This window comes from Symphalangus syndactylus, chromosome 10 (genome assembly GCF_028878055.3).
Source record: "Symphalangus syndactylus isolate Jambi chromosome 10, NHGRI_mSymSyn1-v2.1_pri, whole genome shotgun sequence".
NCBI classification, from domain to species: Eukaryota; Metazoa; Chordata; class Mammalia; order Primates; family Hylobatidae; genus Symphalangus; species Symphalangus syndactylus.
The window spans coordinates 51165184-51187375 of NC_072432.2; the positions used below are offsets into that span (position 1 = coordinate 51165184).

Genomic DNA, 22192 nt, shown 5'->3' on the forward strand with positions numbered 1-22192 from the left:
TGGCAGAGACACAACAAAAAAAGAGAATTTTAGACCAATATCCCTGATGAACATCGATGCAAAAATCCTCAATAAAATACTGGCAAACCGAATCCAGCAGCACATCAAAAAGCTTATCCACCATGATCAAGTGGGCTTCATCCCTGGGATGCAAGGCTGGTTCAACATATGCAAATCAATAAATGTAATCCAGCATATAAACAGAACCAGAGACAAAAACCACATGATTATCTCAATAGATGCAGAAAAGGCCTTTGACAAAATTCAACAGCCCTTCATGCTAAAAACTCTCAATAAATTAGGTATTGATGGGACATATCTCAAAATAAGAGCTATTTATGACAAACCCACAGCCAATATCATACTAAATGGGCAAAAACTGGAAGCATTCCCTTTGAAAACTGGCACAAGACAGGGATGCTCTCTCTCACCACTCCTATTCAACTTAGCGTTGGAAGTTCTGGCCAGGGCAGTCAGGCAGGAGAAAGAAATAAAGGGTATTCAATTAGGAAAAGAGGAAGTCAAATTGTCCCTGTTTGCAGATGACATGATTGTATATCTAGAAAACTCCATTGTCTCAGCCCAAAATCTCCTTAGGCTGATAAGCAACTTCAGCAAAGTCTCAGGATACAAAATCAGTGTGCAGAAATCACAAGCATTCTTATACACCAATAACAGACAAACAGAGAGCCAAATCATGAGTGAACTCTCATTCACAATTGCTTCAAAGAGAATAAAATACCTAGGAATTCAACTTACAAGGGATGTGAAGGACCTCTTCAAGGAGAACTACAAACCACTGCTCAACAAAATAAAAGAGGACACAAACAAATGGAAGAACATTCCATGCTCATGGATAGGAAGAATCAATATTGTGAAAATGGCCATACTGCCCGAGGTAATTTATAGATTCAATGCCATCCCCATCAAGCTACCAATGACTTTCTTCACAGAATTGGAAAAAACTACGTTAAAGTTCATATGGAACCAAAAAAGAGCCTGCATTGCCAAGTCAATCCTAACCCTCTTTTACAAAGCTGGAGGCATCATGCTACCTGACTTCAAACTATAAGACTACAGTAACCAAAACAGCATGGTACTGGTACCAAAACAGAGATATAGACCAATGGAACAGAACAGAGGCCTCAGAAATAACACCACACATCTACAACTACCTGATCTTTGACAAACCTGACAAAAGCAAGAAATGGGGAAAGGATTCCCTATTTAATAAATGGTGCTGAGAAAACTGGCTAGCCGTATGTAGAAAGCTGAAACTGGATCCCTTCCTTATACCTTATACAAAAATTAATTCAAGATGGATTAAAGACTTACATGTTAAACCTAAAACCATAAAAACCCTAGAAGAAAACCTAGGCAACACCATTCGGGACATAGGCATGGGCGAGGACTTCATGTCTAAAACACCAAAAGCAATGGCAACAAAAGCCAAAATTGAGAAATGGGATCTAATTTCCAATTTTCAATGAAACATCATTGAATATTCACATGTGGTGCTTTAAAGTAGCAAGTAGAACTTACTTTGTTTTTGTTCTCCTAAAAAAATTGCCAGGCTCATGCCTGTAAATCTCAGTACTTTGGGAGGGTGAGGTGGGAGACTCGCTTGGGCCCAGGAGTTTGGGACCAGCCTGGGCAATATAGGGAGACCTGGTCTCCACGAAAAATTAAAAAATTAGCTGAGGATGGTGCTGTGTGCCTGTAGTCCCAGCTACTCAGGAGGCTGAGATGGGAAGATCCCTTGAGCCCAGGAGTTCGATGCTGCATTGAGCTGTGATTATGCCACTGCACTCCAGCCTGGGCAGCAGAGTGAGAACGTCTCAAAAAAAAAAAAAAAAAAAAAAAAAAAAGTCTTTTTCCTTCTGCCTAATTTCTTATTTTCTATCTGGAATGACCCTGAAGCATATGGAACACACATACTTGTGTGAAAGTGACATGAAAATACACAGAAGGTCTTATGAGGAAAACACAGAGTGGATGGGGGATGGGGAATTAGATTAACTGGAAAGTATTGGATTTGGATGAACAAATTTTTCCAGCATTTGAATCCAATAAAGCATACTTGGATATTAATGTTACATTTGAGCACAGTTTAGTATTTTTTAGATGATTCAGTAGGCATTTTAGGATCTTCTGGTGTATATATATTTTTTCCCACCCAAGCTGGAGTGGAAGTTTCACTGTAACCTCTGCCTCCCGGGTTCAAGCAATTCTCGTGCTTCAGTATCCCGAGTGGCTGGGACTGCAGGCATGCACCACCACACCTAGCTAATTTTTGTATTTTTTAGTAGAGACGGGATTTCACCATGTTGGCCAGGGTGGTCTCGAACTTCTGACCTCAAGTGATCTGCCCATCTTGGCCTCCCAAAGTGCTGGGATTACAGGTGTGAGCCACCACGCCTGGCTGATCTTCTAGTATCTTAGCTTCATTTCATTATGAAAGGCTCTGTGGCATACTGTTTTAGAGTATAGACTTTAGACCTGGATGCCTTTCTTCAAATCCTAGCTCAGCTGCTTATTGTTATGTGAGCTGGGATAAGCTACCTTGTTTCTGTGTTTGTTTTCTCATTTTTAAAATGGGGATAATACAGGTATACCTACTTCATAGGATTAAATGAAAACTGCCAGGCACACCATGAGAATTACTCTAGTGTTAGACATTACCGTGAGTATCACTATCATTATAATCTAGGTATAGAAGATATATTATATTGAGCTGACTCTCTTGACCTTTGTGCAGACCAGGAGTCTTGAAATTTAAAAAATTTGGTTTTGTTCTTACAATATATATGTACTACTTGCCAGACCATCTGACCTGAATTTTTAGTTCAAAATATGGCCACTGTACCGCTGGCAAATCCTGATCATTTCTCTTTAAAAATCATAATCCCTGTTAATCAACTTGTCACTTATGTCTTTCTCTTAAAAGTAGCATGGAGAATTTGTGTCCAAAAATGTCACATCCTGATGTCCCCACTGTATAACCCAGAAGCATAGATATCATTTTGTGGTCTGCCCTCTGGAGCCACCAGGGAGCCCTAAGCATGTCACACCTCACCTCACAACCTGGCACTTTTAGTTAGTGGCATTAATTGGGGGTATAAGTGATATGCTTCCATCTGTTGTCCAAAAGACCGTCAGGATGGCTAAATAGTAGAAAGGAGAGTTTTATTGGTGATATCAGTTTGCGAATTGGGAAGAGAGTCTCTGGAGTGGACTGGAGGTGCTCCTTCTTCGAAGAGGGAAAGGGCAGGCTGGGTTTTAGGCCTCCCAGGGCCTGTATCACACAATAAAGTAATACATATTCAGCAGGTTTTGGGGGAAAAGCTATACATATGTATGAATGTAGTCAAGCACATGTGCAATGGGCAAACATATATGTAACATACTTCCCATGTTCACTTTGGGGTGGGGTTTTAGCATTAAAATAAGGTGGAGTTTGGCTCTAGGCCAAAAGAGAACTACAGGGCACAAAGACAGTTCACAAGCAGCCTCTGTAAGCTGGCAGAAACTGGCTTAAGGTCTGTAGTTGCTTTTCAGAAAAGAAGGTTTGTAAGGCTGGTCCTCTGTTCAATCAGAGTTGTAGTGGTGTAGGATGTAAATCAAGGTCAGGAGGGCTATGATAGCTCCTGTTGTTATGGAGTTTAGCAAGAGTGTGCTTTTCTTTTAGGTAGGAATTTAGGAAGTTGTCATGCCAACTGAGCCCTGAGCCCTTGACGCCATAATAATTTTTATTTCCTTCACCTTATGGGCCATCTTAGTTGATAAAGAGGCATCTGTTTTGGTCTCTCAGATCACACATTCTTTTTCATAATGTTGAAAATGAATGAAACATGTATCTGTAAAAAGTTTGCCAGAATAAAATATTTTAATATTCCTTGAGAAAAATTGGAATTTGAGAAAGCTTTGGTTCCTCATGATTTTCTTGAGAGAAGAGTCCTGCTTCCAGCTTTAAGATTCTCTTAATCATGATTTTAGGCAGATGTTTCTGAACCTCTGAAAACTGCACATATTGAAATAAAATTACATTGCAAAATTGAGTAATATGTGTATATGTCTCTCTCTCTTGAAATGCCCTAAGAGCAGGAAAGGAATGCTTTCTTATGTTAGTGCTCCATTGCGTAACTCATATAGGCACTCAATAGACAGTCATTGATTGAAAATTTTCAGGGCCGACCATGGTGGCGCATGCCTGTAATCCCTGCACTTTGGGAGGCTGAGACGGGTGGATCACCTGAGGTCAGGAGTTCAAGACCAGCCTGGCCAACATGGTGAAACCCTGTCTCTACTAAAACTACAAAAAATTAGCCAGGCATGGTGGCATGCGCCTGTAATCCCAGCTACTTGGGAGGCTGAGGCAGGAGGAGAATCGATTGAACCCAGGAGGTTGAGGTTTCAGTGAGCCAAGATCACACCATTGCACTCCAGCCTGGGAAACAAGAGTGAAACTCCATCTCAAAAAAAAAAAAAGAAAATTTCTGATGGTGAAAGATCCATAATAGAATGCACTTGATTGTTGCATTCTTATTTTTTATTTTTTTAATTAAAACAATTTTTTTAGAGACAGGATCTGGCTCTGTTGCCCAGACTGGGGTGTAGTAGCATGATCAATATTCACTTCAGCTTTGAACTCCTAAGCTCAAGCAATCCCAGCTACTTGGGACTGTAGCTGCCTATGGTCCCGCCATGTGTGGCTAATTTTTTTGGCATTCTTTTTAAGATAGGATACTTTTTTAAAATCAGGAGATAGCCATGATATGATTGAATATGGGACTAAAACACTTCAAGACAAAGGTCAGAATGAACAAATATACCATTTTTACATAAAACATTTTAAAGTTAATAACAATTTAATTAAAACTGATAACAATTCAACTTCGGTGGCATACAAAAATTCTACTTCTTTACATCTCCACTTTCCCCCACTTTGGTATTGATGTCAGAAATTACATCTTTCTATATTGTGTATTCATTAACATAATTTATAGTTATTTTTCATGCTTTTGTTTTTTAGATTCTATGCCAAACTTAAAAGTGATCTACACAACAATATTACACTACTTACAATACTATAGAATTTTATGTATAGATAGATAAACCTTTTTTTTTTTGAGATGGAATCTCACTCTGTTGCCCAGGCTGGAGTCGAGTGGCGTGATCTCGTCTCACGGCAACCTCCACCTCCTGGGTTCATGCAATTTTCCTGCCTCAGCCTCCTGAGTAGCTGGGATTACAGGCATGCGCCACCATGCCCAGCTAATGTTAGTAGAGACAGAATTTTGCCATGTTGACCAGGCTTGTCTTGAACTCCTGACCTCAGATGATCTGCCCGCCTCGGCCTTCTAAAGTGCTAGGACTACAGGCGTGAGCCACTGCACCCGGCCTAATTCTATATTTTATCTACACATTTACCTTTACCAGAGAGCTTTATATTTTTCTATGGTTTTGTGTTGCTGTCTAGTGTCTTTTTGTTTTAACTTGAAGGAATCTCTTTAGTATTTCTTGTGGGGGTAAGGCCTAGTGGTAATGAACCTCCTCAGCTTTTGTTTATCTGGGAAAGTTTTAATTTCTTTTTAATTTTTGTAGGACAGTTTTGCCAGACATAGTGTTGTTGGTTGGCAGTTTTTTCCGTTTTAGCACTTCGAATATATTACTTCACTCCCTTCTGGCCTGGAAGGTTTCTTTTATTTGAGATGGAGTCTCGCTCTGTCACCCAGGCTGGAGTGCAGTGGCGCAATCTAGGCTTACTGCAACCTGCACCTCCTGGGCTCAAGTGATTCTCCTGCCTCATGCTCCTGAGTAGCACCACCATGCCTGGCTAATTTTTGTATTTTTAGTAGAGACGGGGTTTCACCATGTTGGCCAGGCTGGTCTCAAACTCCTGGCCTCAACTGATCTCACCTTGGCCTCCCAAGGTGCTGGGAATATTGGTGTGAGCCACCACACGGGCTCAGTGGTTCACACCTGTAATCCCAGAACTTTGGGAGGCCAAGGTGGGAGGATTGCTTAAGACCAGGAGTTTAAGAGCAGCTTGAGCAATACAGTGAGACCTCACCACTATAAAAAATAAAAAGAAAATTATCCAGGCATGGTAGCATGTGCCTATAGTCACAGTTACTCCAGAGGCTGAGGCAGGAGGATTGCCTGAGCCCAGGAGTTTGAGGCTGCAGTGAGCTATGATGATGCCATTGCACTCCAGCTTAGGTGACAGAGCAAGATCCTATCTCAAAATAAAAAAAAAGAAAACAAACTGCTTATAGTCTAATAAGATCTCGCTAGTATGTGATGAGTCACTTTTCTTTTGCTGCTTTCAAGATTTTCTCTTTGTCTTTGACGTTTGACAGTTTGATAATAATGTGTTTTGGTTTGGGTCACTTTGGTTTATCTTAGTTGGAGTTTGTTGAGCTGCTTGAATTTGTATGTTCATTTTCTTCCTGAAATTTGGGAAGACCTTGGCAATTATCTTCATGTAGGCTTGCTAGTCCTTTCTCCCTTTTCCTTTTGGGTCTCCCATCATGCATATATTGGTCTGTTTGATGGTGTTCTACAAGTATTTTTGGCTTTATTCACTTTTCTTCATTCTTTCTTTTTGCTTATCTGACTCAATAATTTTAAGTGATCTGACTTCAAATTCACTGACTCTTTTTTTCTGCTTAAGTGTCCTATTGAACTCCTCTAGTGAATTTTAAAATTCAGTTATTGTATTCTTTAGCTCCAGATTTAAAAAACTGGTTTCTGTGACTTTGTTGATATTCTCATTTTGTACATATATCATTTTCCTGATTTTGTTTAGTTGTTTATCTTCTCTATTAGCTCACTTAGCATCTTTAAGATGTTTATTTTGAATCCTTTGTCAGGTAAATCATAGGCCTGTGTTTCTTTGGGGGTTGGTTTCTGGAAATTTATTTTGTTGCTTTGATCAGGCCATGTTTTCCTGTTTCTCTGTAGGCCTTGTGACCTTTTGTTGAGCTTCAGGCATTCAAAAAACAAAAACAAAAACAAAAAACAAACAAAAAAACCACAACCCCCCAAACCAAATAAAAAACAGCTACCTCTTCCAGTCTTTAGACATTGGCTTCATGCAGGGGAGGGTCTTCACCAGTCAGCCTGGCCTAGAGTGTATGGCGACCTCCCAAACCTTTCTGGGAATGTATCTTCTCTGGGCTTGTGTGTATAATTTCCCAGTTAAAAAAGGTTTGCTTGCTTCTTCACTGGAGCTCATAATCTTTTGCTTTTCCTGGTGTCTGTCTGTGGTACTATACTCTCTCCAGTGCTGTAACAAACTGTGGAGCTTGCCTTTGTTCCCAGTGGCCCCCCAACCTGGCATCCAAACTGCTGTTCTGGTCACTGTTCCAAGTCAGATAAGATAGAACCCAGTCCTTGAGCAGCATCCCAGAAAAACCAGAATGTTGGATACACAGTGCATTCATCTCTTTCGCTACTGAGGAAAAGTGGGGTTATAATTTCTCTCCTGATTGTGCCACCTTGTGAATGGGAGAAGGAATGGCTAGGACAGGTAAAATGCCATGAATTTTCCTACCCATTTCAATGCACTTGCTGAGGTGCTGCAACCTCTTAACTTGTTTCTGGAGTTCTTACAAAAGCAGTTCGGTGTGTATATTGTTAAGTCAGTGTCTTCCTTGGTGAATGAGGATCTGAGGCTTCCTATTCTGCCACCTTACTGATATCACTCTGCAAATATACAATATTTGATACATTGCCCTCACTCTGGGATTTTGGGGTTATGGATAACTTTGAGGTTACAAACCTATGCATTCCAATATCTAGTCGGTAGGATAAATAAGCAAAATGGTCCAGTGAAGCCATACAGGTCCAGTGAAGCCATACAGCCATACAGTGAAGCCATGCGGAGACTGGAGAAGGGGAGAGCATGCACCTCCTCCAAAGGGGCAGCAGCCGCTCAGCTCCAGTCTGTCAGTGCCATGCTAGAGTGGCATCGAGGCGATAATCTTCCAGTTTGATTTTGCGAAGGGGAAGATCTTCCAATTTTTTTAGAGAATCTGATAATAAAGATGAAAAAAAAACACAAGCAACTCATTATTGTGGAAAATTTCAAACATGCAAGAATAGTAAGAATAAGAAAATGAATCTCTATGTCTCTATCACCTTGCTCCAGCACTTATCAACTCATGGCCAATTTTATTTCACTTATACTCACTCACTTTCCACACCCCAGTTCCCACCATTGGGTTATTTTGAAGTAAATTCTAGATAGCATATCAGTACATCTGTAATTATAGAAATGCAGATTTTATAAATGTAGATTTCCAATTTTATAAAGGTGTGGAACAATCAAAGCATTCTTGGGGGTTATAATCCATGTAGGCCCATAGTTTAACCTCAGAGTAGGGAGTTGTTTCTGGTGGTTGCTGCTTTGATATATTTAGAAGCCATTATCTGAATTATCCTGATACTTTCTTATATCTGCGACATATGGCACAAATGAAGAGCACTTTGTGTCAGGAGTTTTGATGTGAGTGACTCATTTGATTTAGTGATCCTCATCCCTGAAAAAAGTTGTCAGGAACCCAGGCTGTGTATATAGCCTTGGCTGTGTGACTTGAGAAGGTGGAACATCCACATTCCTAGTCCAAATTTGCCTCATAAAATTCCAATGTGCTCTTTGTAAGACTCTGATCTGCCAACCAGAAACACTCCCAAAGTTTCTTGGCTGAAAGTCTGGGAGTTGGAGCTTTCACCAGATTACCCACTCTGCTCTTTCTTCCCACTTCCTTTACACACCTGTCCTCTCCTATTTGTTCATTCCGACATTTTGACTAATTTTCCTCCATCTCAGCAATTATCATAAATATTAGAGCTGGATTGTTAACTGGTTAAAATGTGGAAAAAGACCATTTTACGATTACACAACCAAAGATAGTCGTTAGCAGAAATTTAGTATGTTTTCATTTCTTTGGAAATCAAAACCACTTCAATTTTCTTTAAAAAAATTAACAATCTCCAGCTGTATCAACATATGTTTTGGACTGTGACAAGATTCATGCTGTATTTTCATTTTTGTAGTTCACATCCCACTGAGCGGCCTATACTCTTTCCTTTTAGGGTCACTGTCACTAATCCATCTAGTCCCAGGGATAATACTTCCAATAGTTTATTTGAAAACTGTAAATATTTTAAAATCTAAAGTCCGCAGATCTACTGTGTAATATATCTGGCATTGTTGCTGTTAGTTTTAATTTCTTAAAAATCAGATTTAGATAAGATAGTAATAGAGAGAAAACTCTAGGTTTTAGTAGATCTGGGTTCTAGAGTCTTCCCTGTCCCAATTAGTTGTATATCCATGAGAAAAACTCTTTTTTTTTTAATTTTAAAATTGCAACCAATTTTATTTTAATTTTAGCTGGATGCAACAGCCAGAGAACTTTCCTAAATTCTGAATAGTAGAGATCACCCATAACTTCACCATACAATTTCAGAAAGATACACTGTGTATGTAAATACCATGACCATCCAGAAATTTTCTTCTGGTTCATTGAAGAACTGTCTGTTCTTCTGTGTATGTAAAGATTTTGCAGGTTTTGATGGGCTAAAGGTCCTTGTAAACTGTACAATAGCTTCACACAGTCCAACATTTCTAATCTTTTCATTTTTTCTACCTCATTTGGATGATAAAGTAAAATCTTATTTTCCCATTCTTCACGCGGCCTGAAGCATGGGTTGTAGATGAAGAAACTCAGCAGCGCCAGTGGGAACTGCTTCTCCTGGGCTGCCCAGGGTCCGCTCCTGGCCTGGCCACTGCTGCAGCCATCCTGGCCCGGCCCCCACCTCAGGAGCCTCCCATGGCCCGCCCAGAGACCAAGAAAATCTCTTAATTTCAGTGGAACTCAGTTTGTTTCTCTTTCTAAACATTGCCAGTTATAAATGTATTTTATTTTATATTATTTTTATTTATTTTTTTGAGACTGAGTCTTACTCTGTTGTCTAGGCTGGAGTGCTGTGGCGCAATGTCAGCTCACTGCAAGCTCCGCCTCTTGGGTTCAAGTGATTCTCATGCCTCAGCCTCCTGAGTAGCTGGGACTAGAGGCGCAAGCCACCACGCCTGGCTAATTTTTGTGTTTTTAGTAGAGACGGGGTTTTGCCATGTTGGCCAGGCTGGTTTTGAACTCCTGACTTCAGGTGATCCACCCGCCTTGGCTTCCCAAAGTGCTGGGATTACAGGCGTGAGCCACTCCGCCCAGCTTCTGTAAATGTATTTTAAATAAAGATTTGTTTTTTAAAACAGTAGTTCCCAAGCTGGTCATGGTGGCTTATGCCTGTAATCCCAGCACTTTTGGAGGCTGAGGTGGGAGGATCTCTTGAGGCCAAGAGTTCAAGACTAGTCTGAACAAAAGAGTGAAACCCCATCTCTACAAAAGCAAAAAAAAAAAAAAATCAGCCAGACATGACTGTAGTCCCAGCCACTTGGGAGGCTAAAGTGGGAGGATCCCTTGAGTGCTGAGGAATTCGAGGTTACAGTGAGCTATGATTGCATCACTGTACTCCAGCCTGGGCAACAGAGAAAAACCTTGTCTTAAAATAAAATAGGCCAGGCATGGTGGCTCACGCCTGTAATCCCAACACTTTGCGAGGCTGAGGTGGGTGGATCGCCTGAGGTCAGGAGTTGGAGACCAGTCTGCCAACATGGTGAAACCCTGTCTCTACTAAAAATACAAAAACATTAGCTGGCCATGGTGGTGTACGCCTGTAATCCCAGCTACTTGGGAGGCTGAGGCAGGGGGATTGCTTGAATCAGGGAGGTGGGGGTTGCAGTGAGCCGAGATCTCGCAACTGTACTCCAGCCTGGGCCACAGAGCAAGACTCTGTCTCAAAAAAATAATAAATAAATAAAAAAATAAAATAATAGTTTTCTATACCACTACCACTCATTTCTACCTCTATACAGTCAACTAATTTCACGTATTTTACCTATGTTGTTATTTACCTCCATGACTCGAAAACTTGAAATAACACATTGGTATTACTACTTCTTGTTTGTTTCTTTTTTTTTTTTCTTTCTAGGCACAATCTATTGACTTCCCAGTATAGATGATAACGTTTTGTTTTCTTTTTTTTTTTTTCTTGAGACGGAGTCTCACTTTGTTGCCCAGGCTGGAGTGCAATGGCACAATCTTGGCTCACTGCAACCTCTGCCTCCTGGGTTCAAGTGATTCTCCTGCCTCAGCCTCCCTAGTAGCTGGGATTACAGGCACGTGCCGCCACACCCGGCTAATTTTTGTGTTTTTGGTAGAGACCGGGTTTCACCATGTTGGCCAGGCTGGCCGCAAACTCTTGACCTCAAGTCATTCATCCGCCTCAGCCTCCCAAAATGCTGGGATTGCAGGTGTGAGCCACCGTGCACAGCCTATTTTTTTCCTTAACTTTACCACAGATGTAGAACATTTCCTTTTCCCTCTAAATATATCATTAGATTATATTATAATTTGTCTTAGATCAGCATGAAATGTTAACATTTGTGACTATTGTCTTAGTCCATTTGGGCTGATAAAACAAAATACTATAAACTGGGTAGTTTATACAAAACAGAAATTTATTTTTTGCAGTTATGGAAACTGGAAAGTCCAAGATCAAGGAGTCAGCAGATGCCTGGTGAGGGCCTGTTCCTAATAGATAGTTCCTATCCACAAGGATAGGAACGCATGTGAAGACAGGAACTGTTTCTTGAGTCCACAGTTCCCTAGCTGTGTCTTTACATGGTGGAAGGGACCAGCTAGCTCCGAGGAGCTTCTTTTATAAGGGCATTAATCCCATTCCTGAGGGCTCCATCTTTGTGACCTAATCACTTTCCAAAAGGCTCTTAATATCATTACCTTGGGAATTAGGATTTCAACATACAATACTTGGGGGACATAAACATTCATACCACAGCAGTACGTGAACATTTCACAACTGATCTATGTAGCAAACTATGATTAATTTTCCTTCCCTGTTAGTTTCTTTTTGCAGGATTTAGAAATTTAGTAATTGGAGTTAGTAATTGCTTAGTTTTCCATGCATTTATCGTGAAATATTTATTTATGAACCCCGTGCTCCCTGCCAGTTGTTAGTCCTCTCAAAACATGCTGATGTATTTTATTATTTCACCTTCCTGAGAAGGCCCGTAAGAAGTCTTGTCTTGCTCTAACCTGGACTGTTTATTTTCATACTCAGAGCAAACTCCTCTTCTGTGATTTCGACATTATCCGCCTGGGGATTCACTCCACTTTCTTCTGTGCAGATGCCCCTGTTTCTTGTGTGGTCATCCTCTCTCTTGGTTTGCTGCTTTATTTTGGTGCAGCATCCTCTCCAGTAGTTACTTGAGATAGGGGACATGGGAGGAAAATTTTTTGAGTTCTTCTTGTCTAGAGTCTTTTTTTTTTTTTTTTTTGAGACGGAGTCTCACTCTGTCGCCCAGGCTGGAGTGCAGTGGCGCAATCTCGGCTCACTGCAAGCTCCGCCTCCCGGGTTCGCGCCATTCTCCTGCCTCAGCCTCTCCGAGTAGCTGGGACTACAGGCGCCCGCCACCACGCCCGGCTAACTTTTTGTATTTTTAGTAGAGATGGGGTTTCACCGTGGTCTCGATCTCCTGACCTCGTGATCCGCCCGCCTCAGCCTCCCAAAGTGCTGGGATTACAAGCGTGAGCCACCGCGCCCGGCCTAGAGTCTTTATTTTACTCTCAAGATGTCATTGACAGCTTGGCTAGGTATAGCATTGTAGGTTGTAAATAATGTTCCTACAAAATTTTGAAGGGTTTGTTCATTGCTTTTTCTTTCTTTTTTTTTTTTTTTGAGACGGAGTCTCGCTCTGTCACCGAGGCTGGAGTGCAGTGGCGCAGTCTCGGCTCACTGCACCCTCCGCCTTCTGGGTTCAAGTGATTCTCCTGCCTCAGCATCCCTAGTAGCTGGGATTATAGGCACGTGCCACCACGCCCAGCTAATTTTTGTATTTTTAGTAGAGATAGGGTTTAGTGATGTTGGCCAGGCTGGTCTTGAACTCCTGACCACAGGTGATCCGCCTGCCTTCGCCTCCCAAAGTGCTGGGATTATAGGTGTGAGCCACCATGCCCGGCCTGTTCATTTCTTTTTAGTTTTATTATTGTCAGCATTCTAAAGCCATCTTTACTCTGGATCCTTCCATGAGACCTGCTTTTTCTCCCTGGAAGCGTATGGCATCTTCCCCTAGATCCCAGTATCCTGAGAGGAATCATGGTGTAAGTCTATTCACATCCAGTATAGTACAGTGATTTAGAGCATTGAGTGTAGGGCATGGGCCAGCTGGAGTTGAATGCCAGTTTCATCACTTACTGACTGTATTGTCTTGGACAGATCATTTAATTTTTCTCAGCTTTAATTTCTACATCTGTAAAAGGTAGATGGTTTTGACAAGGAAATGAGTTAAATATATTAAAGCAGTTAGAACAGTGTTCGTGTTAGCTACTCTTAGCATTATCCATTATACCTGACATGCTTCAAACCCTTGCAGTCTAGAAACTCATGTCCCTCACTTCTAGGAAATTATCTTAAAAATTAATTTGTATATATTTCTGTCTTTTCATTTTCCCTGTACTTTCTAGAAGAAGTACTATTATTCATGTACTGCACTGGCCTTCTAATTTTTTATCTTTTCTCTCTTGCTTTTTATCCCTTTGCTTTTTGCTGCAATTTGTGGGAGATCCTTTCAGTTTTGTCCGCCAACCACCATAAGTTTTTCTTTTCTGCTACTATATTTTTATTTTTTTCTCTGAATACTTGCCCTTCTCCTTTGTAAAAGGTAACCTGTTTTATTCATAATTGCTTATATTTTTTCTTATCTGTGAGAATAAAAAATAGATTTCTTCTCCCTGCATTGTATGTGTATTCCCTCAAGGCTATTTTTCTGCTTATTTTTTTATCTCCATCTGTCGTGAAAAGCTCTCCCAGTAATCCAGATGTGACAAAGTACATGACTTAAGGAAGTGAAGGTGGAGTAGATGATGTGGCTCTGACTCAGGAGTCATGGAATAAGTAGAAATCACAGCATAGCTTAGGAAAAAGGATGCAAGTGAATGAAAGGGAAGAACCTAGGATGACTTCTAGATTGTGGGCTTGGGCCATGGGGTACATGCTGTCACCAGAGGGAATGGGAAAGGAAGAATTGTCTTGGGCGTGTAGGAGATACATTTCGTTTTCATTAGGTTGGTGTTTGAAGCTCTCAGGAGACGCTCGAGTGGAGATCTCCAGTAGCAGTGGGTTTTACAGATGTGCTGCTCAGGAAAGGGAAAGTAGAGAGATGAAAACTGAAATCATGGATGTCTTTGAGCTCATCCAGGGAGACTACACAGAATAAGAGAGATAACAAACAGCCTAAAACCTTGGCTGGCAGCATGGAAGAGGCAGATCTTGAGAAAAAAATGAACCGGATATCTAAACCCCAGTGAATTGCGTGCTGTAATATTTTTTTTCTTTGAGATGGAGTCTTGCTCTGTCGCCCAGGCTGGAGTGCAGAGGCACGATCTCGGCTCACTGTAACCTCCACCTCTCTGGTTCAAGCAATTCTCCTGCCTCAGCCTCCTGAGTAGCTGGAATTACAGGCACGTGCCACCATGTCTGTGGCGTATAAAAAATTATACAAATTTTATGGCGTATTGTATAAAAAATTATACAAATAAATTTTTGTATTTTTAGTAGAGATGGGGTTTCATCATCTTGGCCAGGATGGTCTTGATCTCCTGACCTCGTGATCTGCCTGCTTCTGCCTCCCAAAGTGCTGGGATTACAGGCGTGAGCCACCATGCCTGGCCCTAATTTTTGTATTTTTAGTAGAGATGGGGTTTCACCACATTGGCCAGGCTTGTCTCGAACTCCGAACCTCAAGTGATCCACCTGCCTCGGCCTCCCAAAGGGCTGGGATTACAGGCATGAGCCACCACGCCTGGCCTGCGTGCTGTAATTTTTTTAAATGAAAAATAGTTTGGCATATAATTTTTAAAATCAGTTATTTACTTAGGTTCTTAAGAAATTCAGAACACCAATTTGTGAGGATAAATTTCTTTTTTTTTTCTTTCTTTTTTTTTTTTTTGAGACAGCGTTTCACTCTGTTGCCCAGGCTGAAGTGCAGTGGCATGATCTTGGCTCACTGCAACTTCTGTCTCCTGGGTCAAGTGATCCTCCCACCTCAGCCTTCCCAGTAGCTGGGACCACAGCCATGCGTCACCACACCTGGCTAATTTTCTTTTTTGTGTTTTTAGTAGAGATGCTGTTTTGCCATGTTGCCCACGCTGGCCTTGAATTCCTGAGCTCCAGCGATCTACCTGCCTCAGCCTCCTGAAGTGCTGGGACTACAGGCGTGAGCTACCGCGCCTGGCCTGTGAGAATAAATTCCATTCGTCAGGGTAAACACAGATCACAGGTAGCCCTGGAGCTGAGGAATAGCTTTGATTTTTGGTAAAATTTGTGAGTCCACAGCTTTCTGATAGATTTGGTGCTGCTCTGTAATCTCGTATTTCCCTTTTTCTGTGTTGAAGATCTCACCTTCCTGTTTCTGGGCTTCTACACCTGCTTCTTCTTGAAGTAAGCGTCAGTAGGGTGTTTTGGGGTTTTTACATTGCTGATTATCAATTTTAGTTGAGGTGGCAGTGACAGATTTCTGGCGTGTTCTTTCTAGAGGATCTTGGTTGAAGACCAGAGGTCCAGTCACAAGTAACAAGCCACTAGCCAGCGGCTTCAGGAAAACCACCCTCTTGCCTCTGTGGCGCCCAGTGAGGGTGATCAGAATGGTCCCAGGGGTGATGCTGGCTCACAGTTTTCTCATGTGCCGACTGAAGGGTTTTTTTGCCGTGGCTCAACAGCTTTTGAGGCACATCTTCAGTAGGATAGTATCTAGGCATTTTGCAATGTTTAACCATCCGGGTACCACCGTTCTTGTCACCACCAACTGGTTTTGTAATAGTTGCAAGAACCTTCTCCTTTTTCTTTTCAACCTTGGATTCAGCAGCTGAGTGCCTCCTCTTGTACATGGCCTTTCTGGAATACATAGCTGATCGGGAATACCTGCCAATTCCTCTGACAAGGACAGGATTTCAGCTGCAATAGGGCTTCTCCTTTTTGGGCTTTTTAGTCTTGAGGCTGCTCCTTTTTACCTTACCACCAGCATCAGCCTTCTTGGCTTCTGGTTTCTTCTGTTTAGGATCTGGCTTCTCAACCTTTTCACCCACCATCTTGCAAGAAGGGAAAGAGAACTCAGCATAGAAATTTTTTTTTTTCTTTTTTTTTTTTTTTTTAATTATACTTTAGGGTTTTAGGGTACATGTGCACAATGTGCAGGTTTGTTACATATGTATCCATGTGCCATGTTGATTTCCTGCACCCATTAACTCGTCATTTAGCATTAGGTGTATCTCCTAATGCTGTCCCTCCCCCCTCCCCCCTCTCCCCACCCCACAACAGTCCCCGGAGTGTGATGTTCCCCTTCCTGTGTCCATGAGTTCTCATTGTTCAATTCCCACCTATGAGTGAGAACATCAGCATAGAAATTTAATAGTGAATGATTGGAATTTATGGAATCGTTTTATTTTTGGTTGACAAAGTGTATTAAAATTTTATCCGTGAAAACATTTTATCTAATAACAAAGAAAAAACAGAAGAAAGAAAAAATTAACAAGAATTTATTATGTACTTGAAACTCTTCTAGGCATTCTATTTATGTTCTTTAGTCCTTACCACAACCCTGCAAGGGAGAAAGGGGCAAGAAAGAGCAGAGCAGAGTTCTAATATCAGGAGGAGAAGAAAGTCTGGGGCTGGGGCTGGGCCAGGCTCTTGATGAGGCAGGGCTTACGCTATCAGTTGACAGAGCAGCAAGTATGGAGGGAAAAAGACTCCCCTTTGCTCATTGTTTGTATCTCAGGATCTTGCTTTCCCTAGGACAGAGGTTTCTCTAACCTCTTTTCATCTTTTTATTTTATTTTATTTAGAAACACGGTCTTGCTTTGTTGCTCAGGCTGGAGTGCAGTGGCACCGTTATAGATCACTGCAGCTTCAAACTCGTGGCCTCAAATGATCCTCCTGCTTTGGCATCCCAAAGTGCTGAGATTACAGGCATGAGCCACTGTACATAATATACTCTTTTCATTGTAGTTCTAAGAACAGTTATCTTCCCATTCCAGTAAATGGCACCATTTTTATTCCATTGCTTAGGCCAGAAACCCAGGGGGTCGTCTGTGATTCCTCCAGGTCCCTCACTTCCTCTTTGGTCCAATCTATTGGCAAGTATCCTGGGCTCTACCTCCTGAATATATTCCACATGTATCAATTTCTCTCTTACCTCTATCATCCTCACCTTAGTCTCCATGATCTCTTGTTTGGAATATGGAGAAGGCCTCCTAACTGACCTCCTTACTTTCATTTTTGACTTTCCTATAGTCTGTCCTCGACAGCCATAGTGATCTTTTAAAAATGGCAGTCATGTTATTGCCAAAAAGATCCTGTCACTTCCCTGAGTAATGCCCTTCCCCACGGCCTACCAGGCCCTGTGCTTTCTCACGCTCACCTTGTTCTCTGACCTCATTCCTCCCATTCATCATCCAGCCCCACTGGGCTCTAGACCATGGCCTACTTGCTGTTTTCGACACATCAGACTTTTTCCCACCTTAGAGCCTTTGTTCTTGCTTATTTTCCTCAAGATTCTCAGCCCTCACATTTTGCAGGGCTGCCTCCTGATTGTTGAGGACTTGGCTCAAATAACATCTGCTGCGGGAGGCCTCCTGGGACCTCCCCACCACCCCCAGAGAAATTGGCCTTTCCTTTTACTCAGTCACTTGCAGTGACAGCACCTTGTTTTAGTTCCTTTACAGCACTCACATCACTCTCTGCAGTTATTTATTTGCTTGCTTTGTTATTTGCCTGTGTTTCTCTGTTTTGTCTCTAGTGTCTACAATAATACCTACCCAGAGTAGCCACTCTTATCAGTATTTGTTGGATAAATGATTGTATTACTTTAAAAATTGTCGAAGCCAGGTGTGGTGGCACGGCCAGTAGCCCCAGCTACTCAGGAGGCTGAGGTGGAAGGATCACTTGAGCTCAGATGTCCGAGGCTGCAGTGAGCTATGATCACACCTCTTCACTCCAGCTTGGGCAACAGAGTGAGACCCTGTCTCTAATAACTTTTTAAAAAAGATTGTTGAAAAGGTGCCACTTTTTTTTTCCCCCTTTGAGACAGGGTCTCACTCCAGTGCCCAGGCTGGAGTGCAGTGGTACGATCATGGCTCACTGTAGCCTGGACTTCCTGTACTCAGGTGACTCTCCCACCTCAGCCTTCTGAGTAACTGGGAGTACAGCCATGCACCACCATGCCTAGCTAATTTTTTTTTTTATTATTATAAGTTTTAGAGTTCATATGCATGACGTGCAGGTTTGTTACATATGTATACATGTGCCATGTTGGTGTGCTGTACCCATTAACTCATCATTTGCATTACGTATATCTCCTAATGCTATCCCTTCCCCTCCCCGCCACCCCACAACAGTCCCCAGTGTGTGATGTTCCCCTTCCTGTGTCCATGTGTTCTCATTGTTCAATTCCCACCTATGAGTGAGAACATGCGGTGTTTGGTTTTTTGTCCTTGGGATAGTTTGCTGAGAATGATGGTTTCCAGCTTCATCCATGTCCCTACAAAGGACATGAACTCATCATTTTTTATGGCTGAATAGTATTCCATGGTGTATATGTGCCACATTTTCTTAATCCAGTCTATCGTTGTTGGACATTTGGGTTGGTTCCAACTCTTTGCTATTGTGAATAGTGCCGCAATAAACATACGTGTGCATGTGTCTTTATAGCAGCATGTTTTATAATCCTTTGGGTATATACCCAGTAATGGGATGGCTGGGTCAAATGGTCTTTCTAGTTCTAGATCCCTGAGGAATCGCCACACTGTCTTCCCCAATGGTTGAACTAGTTTACAGTCCCACCAACAGTGTAAAAGTGTTCCTATTTCTCCACATCCTCTCCAGCACCTGTTGTTTCCTGACTTTTTAATGATTGCCATCCTAACTGGTGTAAGATGGTATCTCATTGTGGTTTTGATTTGCATTTCTCTGATGGGCAGCGATGATGAGCATTTTTTCGTATGTTTTTTGGCTGCATAAATGTCTTCTTTTGAGAAGTGTCTGTTCATATCCTTCGCCCACTTTTTGATGGGGTTGTTTGTTTTTTTCTTGTAAATTTGTTTGAGTTCATTGTAGATTCTGGATATTAGCTCTTTGTCAGATGAGTAGGTTGCAAAAATTTTTTCCCATTTTGTAGGTTGCCTGTTCACTGTGATGGTGGTTTCTTTTGCTGTGCAGAAGCTCTTTAGTTTAATTAGATCCCATTTGTCAATTTTGGCTTTTGTTGCCATTGCTTTTGGTGTTTTAGACATGAAGTCCTTGCCCATGCCTATGTCCTGAATGGTATTGCCTAGGTTTTCTTCTAGGGTTTTTATGGTTTTAGGTCTAACATGTAAGTCTTTAATCCATCTTGAATTAATTTTTGTATAAGGTATAAGGAAGGGATCCAGTTTCAGCTTTCTACATATGGTTAGCCAGTTTTCCCAGCACCATTTATTAAATAGAGAATCCTTTCCCCATTGTTTGTTTTTGTCAGGTTTGTCAAAGATCAGATAGTTGTAGATATGCAGCATTATTTCTGAGGGCTCTGTTCTGTTCCATTGGTCTATATCTCTGTTTTGGTAATGCCCGGCTAATTTTTTGTATCTTTAGTAGAGATTGTGTTTCGCCATGTTGCCCAGGATGGTCTTGAACTCCTGACTCAAGCGATTCACAAAGTGCTGGGATTACAGGTGTGAGTCAACACAAATGACCAAAAAGGTGCCACTTTTGAAGAGTGCTCAAGGGGTTTAAGTCTGCTGTTCTCTTATATATTCTTTGACCCACATATTTTTTCAGCTTTATTGAGGTGTAATTGGCTGTGACATAAACTGCACCTGCTTAAGGTGTACAATTTAATGAGTTTTGACATGTGTCTGCACCTGTGGGACACCCTCACAGTGAAGCTAATGAACATGCCATTGGCCCAAGAGTTTCCTTGTGCCCCTTGTAATCCATCCCTTCTAACTGTTCTCCCACTGCCAGCCTCTAGGCAACCACTGATCTGCTTTCTGGCACTATAAATTGGTTTGCATTTTGATAATTTTATATAAATAGAATCATTCAGTATATACTATATTTTGGTTTCTTGTATTCAGCGTAATTAAGATTCATCCATGTTATTGTATGTGTGTTCCTTTTTATTACGAGTAGGATTCTATTGTCAGGATATATCACACTTCGTTTATCCAGGAACTTATTGATAAACATTTGGGTTGCTTCTAGTTCTCAGTGCTTACAAATAAAGCTGCTGTGAGTGTTATCTGGGCATATGCTCTCATTTCTTTGGAGTAAATACCTCCAGGAGAGAACTGGCTGGCTTATAGGTGCATGTTTAGTTGGGTACATTTTCAAATCTCTCTTTCAGTTCTGAGGGAACTGGGGGGCTAGGTGAAGGATCTGTAACTTATCCAAGGTGACACAGCTTTTTTTTCCCTCTTTTTGAGACCAAGGTCTCACTCTGTCGATGGAGTGCAATGTCCCAATCACGGCTCACTGCAGCCTCGACCTCCTGGACTCAAGCAATCCTTCCACCTCAGACTAAGGAGTAGCTGGGACTGCAGGCACCCACAACTGCCTTAGCTAATTTTGGCAATTTTTGCCAAAATAAGGGTTTCACCTTATTGCCTAGGCTGGTCTCGAACTCCTGGGCTCAAATGATCCACCCGCCTCAGCCTCCCAAGGTGTTGGGATTACAGGTGTGAGCCCCTGCACCCTGCCTCAAGGTGATGCAACTTTTAAGGGAGTGATGAGATGCAAGTCTAGATTTCTGTCACTTCAAAGTTCATTATTTTCCATAAGCCTGTGCTTTTGAGTTACTTGTTTGGTCCACCTTTGACCTGGGGCTTGCATGGCCTGCTGATATCTGCTGATACCCTGCTGACACTCTGCTGTCATTACGGCCTCTAGGACCTGCTGATGCCTGAATGTGTGGCTTTTTTTTTTTTTTCCACAACACACTATGATTCTGTAGCCTGCATGTCTTGCTTACTGGGACTAGTAGGTGTTGCTTACTTAGTACTTATGTAGCCAGGGTTTGCTGAGGCTGCTTTCAGCCAGCATTGTGCTAAGTAAGGCCCTTGCTGGCCCATGTATTTGATAAAGAACTTAACATTACTTAAGGTGAGTGAGGCTTATGTACAATTTGCTTCAGGCCCAGTAAATATGCGCTTTTCTCTCTAAAAACAGCACTCAAGATGACCTGAGCCCAGGAATTTGAGGTGATAGTGAGCTATGATCACACTACTGCACTTCAGCCTGTGTGACAGAGTAAGACACTGTCTCGAAACAAAACACCTCCCCACCCCACAAAAACCCAAAAAAACCCCCAGCAATTGAAGAGCTTTCATAGCTTCAGTGACCAGAGTGAGAATCTCATATCCCAAGTGATTAGTTTCTTGGGCTTAAACTGCTTGCTCGGGTCATAATAGTTAAAAATCCAACTGCACAATTGTAAAGTTGAGTCTTATTACCCAGAAATAATCTCTGGAGATTTTCAAGGTTAAAATGCCCAGCCTACCTCTTGAATCCAAGGCCCAAAGCCATATACCCTGGCCCCACCAGAATCCTTGTTATTTTGGTCTCCACATTCCACCCTAATTCTCAACAATTCTGATCAATTATACTGGATGCTAGAGTTTTGACGGGCACCAAAAATGTGATACCCTTGTTCTTTGTCTAGGATCTGGACCAAATGTGCAGTAATACCAAAGAGTAAACAGTAGGACATCCAAACATCAGCTTTATGATTGCAAAAGCTCACATTGAAGACATGGCTTGTATAGGGGCAAGTGGGCCCCATACTAAAATTTGGAATAAGATAAATTTCCCTATCCAATATCTGGCAGTTCTGGGCCACAGTAGGCCTTCTGGGCAGCAGGGCCATTTTCAGCAAGTGTCCTAAAACCTGTAAAAAAAAAAAAAATAGTGATTTTTTTTTTTTTTAAGATGGAGTCTTGCTCTTATTGCCCTGGCTGGAGTCCAGTGGTGCAATCTTGGCTCACTGCAACCTTCACCTCCCAGATTCAGGCGATTC

General features: G+C 41.8%; 1 protein-coding gene and 1 pseudogene across 1 annotated transcript in view; one reads left to right on the plus strand and one right to left on the minus strand.

The window, feature by feature from the left end:
- Nucleotides 1–22192, plus strand: part of SLC10A6 (solute carrier family 10 member 6) — a 75143-nt gene that overhangs the window by 1512 nt on the left and 51439 nt on the right. The gene's annotated exons all lie outside the window — the stretch shown is intronic.
- On the minus strand, nt 15684–16232 carry LOC129491601 (large ribosomal subunit protein eL6-like; annotated as a pseudogene).